Source organism: Vigna umbellata, chromosome 1 (assembly GCF_029865625.1).
Source record: "Vigna umbellata cultivar VRB3 chromosome 1, Vumbellata_1.0, whole genome shotgun sequence".
Lineage (NCBI taxonomy): Eukaryota > Viridiplantae > Streptophyta > Magnoliopsida > Fabales > Fabaceae > Vigna > Vigna umbellata.
In genome coordinates, this window is record NC_142165.1 from 67,086,570 (window position 1) to 67,091,682 (window position 5,113).

Below are 5,113 nucleotides of genomic sequence, written 5' to 3' on the forward strand. Positions count from 1 at the left end.
GGCAATGGTGACACTTTTTCATGATATGATGCACAAGGAGATCGAAGTTTATGTGGATGACATGATTGCAAAGTCTGAATCGAAAGAAGAACACATTCTCAACCTAAAGAAATTATTTGAGAGATTGAGAAAGTATAAACTCAGGTTAAACCCCGCCAAATGCATGTTTGGAGTGAAATCTGGGAAATTGTTGGGTTTTGTGGTTAGCCAAAAGGGGATAGAAGTTGATCCTGACAAAGTGCGAGCGATAATAGAAATGCCTACACCTAGAATGGAAAAGGAGGTTCGAGGTTTTCTGGATAGACTAAACTACATTGCTAGATTCATCTCCCACTTAACCGCTACCTGTGAGCCAATGTTCAAGCTGTTACGAAAGAATCAGGTTGTGGTTTGGAACGAAGATTGTCAAGCCGCTTTTGAGAAAATCAAACAATACCTGCAAGACCAACCTGTATTGTGTCCACCCGAGCCAGGGAGACCACTCATTTTGTATTTAACTGTATTGGAGAAGTCAATGGGATGTGTACTGGGTCAACATGATGAAGCTGGGAAAAGAGAGCATGCAATATATTACTTGAGCAAGAAATTCAAAGACTGCAAACAACGATATTTGTCGTTAGAGCGAACTTGTTATGCATTGGCGTGGGCAGCTCGTCGCTTAAGGCAATACATGTTGAGTCACTCTACCTGGTTGATATCCAAGATGGATCCTATCAAGTTTATTTTCAAAAAGCCTGCTCTCACTGGAAGGATAGCTCGGTGGCAGATGCTATTGTCAGAATATGACATCGTATATGTTACTCAGAAATCCGTCAAAGGTAGTGCTCTAGCGGAATACCTGGCTCATCAACCCATTAGTGATTATCAACCAATGCAACCTAAATTTCCCGATGAAGATATCAAGACTCTATTCGAAGAGAACGGAGGGGACCGAGATGAAAAAGCATGGATAGTGTTATTCGACGGAACCTCGAATGTGATGGGACATGGAATAGGGGTAGTGCTTATTTCTCCAAAGAGGCAGTACATACCAATGACAGCCAGGTTATGCTTTAATTGTACGAATAACATTGCAGAATATGAGGCTTCTGCTATGGGTATTCGAGCGGCAATCGAATCTAAGGCAAGAGTTCTAGATGTATACGGAGATTCAGCTTTAGTCATCCACCATAACAGTTGAAAAACTGTTATTTTCATGCTTAAAATTGATACTAAAAGAAACCTTTAACACTTAGAAACTAGCTTGGAATCATGCTTTTGTTCATGTTTTTGGAAATAAGAGAGCTGGACACGTTTATGCTTGATTTCAGTGTTTTATGCAGGTTTTAAGGTGAATTTCGTGAAAGAAGTGAAGAAGGATAGATATGGAATCAGAAAAGAACTTAAAAAGTGCAAAAGAAGAAGTCGCAACTACCGCTCAACGGTAGTTTACCGCTGAGCGGCACTCAGGAAATCACATTGGCTCCGCTGAGGGGTGAAAATGTCGCTGAGGGGAAGAATCAACTCATGCACTTACCGCTGAACGGCACTATTTTGGGCTTGGGCCTAATTTTCTGTATATTTTAGAATAGTATATAAGCTTTAAGACGTCCTAGGGTTTGTATCTTTGGCTGGAGACGAAGCAAACACTCTCTTTTCCACCCCTTGGAGGAAGATCTTGGATGCTCAGGCTACCTACTCCTCTTTCTAGGGTTCTATCTTTCATTCTTTCATTATTGTTCATCTAGTTTCACCATGAATATGGTGAACTAAACCTTGTATTGTTGTTGGGGAATCAATGTAATCTTGTGAAACTCTCATATATGGAATTTGTGTTTAAACATCTTACTTGAGATATATGCTTTCTTTCATCATTAGTTAGGGTTTTTCCTCTTTGCTCAAAGAATGCATTGTTTAACTCATTTGATGCCATGATTATTGATTTTATCGATATGGGAACATACGGGGAAATCTAGATCCGGGGAAAATCTCCCAATAGCATATTGGTTGCCTTTAAGCTTCTGTACTTCAGAATTAATTATTAGGGATGCTAGGAATTGTATGAACTCGTAATTAAGGATAGGCCTTCTTGCAAGGTGATTTAGAGAGTGGCATTAGCATTGATGAATAGAATGATGAATTCCTAAAAGTATATGAGAGTGGATAAGATGAAATTGATAACCCCAACAACATACTCATCCATATAATTCATTAAAGTGTTTGTATTTCCCTTTTCCATTGATCAAGTTCATGCATACATGTTTAATTATTGTCTTTTGCATTTAAAACCTAAAATCAATTGCTCACAAGTCTTAAATAATCAACAAATCATATAGCTAACTATGGCGTGGCGGCCAGTTCTGGATAAGGCGGCGGTAAGCCTACGGGCGAGGCAAGAGGGCTTGGGTTTCTGGAGAATGAGCATCGTATGAGTGTTGGGAATGAAGGGGGAATGCTGAACCCCTAGGGAGTTCTAGGTCAGGAAAACCACCCCCGGGCCAGTACTGGGCCAAGCCCAAGAATAATTGAAAACCTTTTCTCCCGCAGCCCCTCCTTCTCACCCGCGCACCCGCATACATCCGCGGGCCAGTGCTGGGCCAAGCCCAAAATAAAAATCAAACAAAGTTGTTTCTGCACCCCCTTTTATTAGTATTTCGCCCCCCTTTCTGTCTGGGCTTAGGCCCAGTCCGCTGCTAGAAATAAATTTGGTTTAGGCACCCCTGTTCTCACTTTCACACCACCTTTCAGCTTCGGTTCAGGCCAAGTCTGTTTATAAAAGGAAAAGTGGTTTGGACACCCCATTTTTTTCATTTAGGCACACCCATTTTTTTTGTTTTGTTTTATTTATTTTATTATTTATTTATTTATTTACTATTTTATTTCATTTTTGTTTTGTTTTCCATTTATCTTATTTCATTTGTTTTTTTATTTTAAATATCTACCTATTTTAAAGTCTATATATATATATATATATATAATAATACATAAAAATAAATATATATATATATATATATATTAATAATAACAAAATATATTTTAAAGGTTAAGCACACTTGTGATCGCTCGCGTCGTCCTTGTGCTAGAAACCTTTTCTCTTTCGTATATAAAATTACAAAAATATATTTTAAAGGTTAAACACACGTGTGACCGCTCGATTCGTTCTTGTGTTAAAAACTTTTTTTCTCTTTCCTTTTAATTTAATAAAAAATAACAACGAAAATATATTTTAAAGGTTAAGCACACGTGTGACCGCTCGCGTCGTCCTTGTGCTAAAACCTCTTCTCCTTTCTTATATAAAACTTACAAAAAATACGTTTTAAAGGTTGAACACTCGTGTGATCGCCCGCATCGTCCTAGTTTCAATACCTTTCTCTCTTATTTACGTAATATTAAATGAGGATATGGGTGCTCGTGCGATAGTCCGCATCAGCCTAGTACTTAATATCCTCAATATCAAAAATTTTAAATAATGGTATGAGTACTTGTGTGACCGTCTGCGTCGGCCTAGTGCTCATTACCTTCTTTTTCTCAAAAATACCAAAATACATAAAATCTTCAAAAAATAAACTATATTAAAAACATCTACTTTTTCAAACAACAAACAATCTTTTAAGCTAGAACTACGTGATCCTTGATTCTGCATCAAAAGTAGAGATACGTGGGAGCAAGGCTAGTCTTTGTCAGGTTCACTTCCCAAAAATCCAAAATTATCCATAATCATTTCCAAACAAAATTCTCAAACAATTCTCCAAACAAACTTTCCAAATAGTTTTCAAAAGAACTACGTAACCTTGATTTCTCATTCTGAATGAGAATACGTAGGAGCAAGGTCAATCCTTGTCGGGCCCAAAAAGCTAAAAAATATATTTTGTTTCTTTAGAGTTTTATTTTAGGGGATAGTTAAACATTTTGAAAATCACATCACATTCGCGTATTTAGTTAAAGGTACTGCCTTTGGGCAGGCGCTGTAGGGTGCTAATACCTTCCCTACGCGTAACCGACTCCCAAACCCAAAATCCGGTTTTCACAGACCTTGCCTTATCATTTTATGGTTTTTCCGTAGTTTTTCTAAAACCTGTCTTTTTTGGATCGTCGTCCCGTCGCGATTCCAATTGCGACAATAATCATATAATGACACAACTTATTGATACAATACAAGGTTTTGAAGTCTTGATGTCGGGTCAAGGTGTCAGAACCACGATATGCATGAACATATAAATGTATAATAAAATGCTAGTTTGATTACTATTTTTCTTGATTTTGCTCATAACTTAAGGTGTCAAAATATTGATATGTAGATCCATTATGAGAGTTTTGTTATCTTGTTTTCTTTTAGCAAGTGTCAAAACTTGTAAATTAGTAAATGGATGAGTGCATGATGAATGTTCTTATGTATTCTTATTTATGTTTTTTTTCTTTGTTTTTATCTTTTCATTTTTTTTTAATTTTGGGCTAGAGAAATTGGGCTTAGGAAGTCATGGGCTATGAGTATATTTCTTTGAATATTGCTCCCTCCACCACCACAGTATGCTCCCTACACCTCCTTACATTCTTTTATTTCCAAAAGTATCCTTAGGTTAAAGGTTAAAACTTTATTACTTTTACCATAAATTTTAAATTTATTTTTCAAACCCAAATTTTACCTCATTCATAGAACACGTCACCCCCACCCCCGCATCTCATCTCACTCTCACAGATTCTCTCCTCTTCCCCATTTCCGTTTGAGTTCCTATGTTTTTCCTTCCCTTTCTTTATTTTTCGTTGATTGTTCTCTTCTCCACCTTTTGAATTTCAATTGTTATTGTTGCAGATTTGAAAATTTGGAAAAGATGAGAAGACCCCATCCTAAAATTGTATCAGCAATGTTTGATGGTGATTACAAATTACCAGTGGATGGCCATTCCCAATCTGAAAAAAGAAGTGAATGAACTCTCGTTGATGATTCCTTCATGATTCACGGTCAATTAGTAAATAATGATCTTTTTGGCTCCCAATGGAAGATGGACTTAAGCATGGTTGCGGATCTAACTCTTGCCAACAAGCCTGAAAGTGATGCAGCTTCTTCAAATGAGAAACATGCAGTATCAAAGAACTTGGAGCCTAACGACCTCTTTGTAGTTCTACAACGTGATTC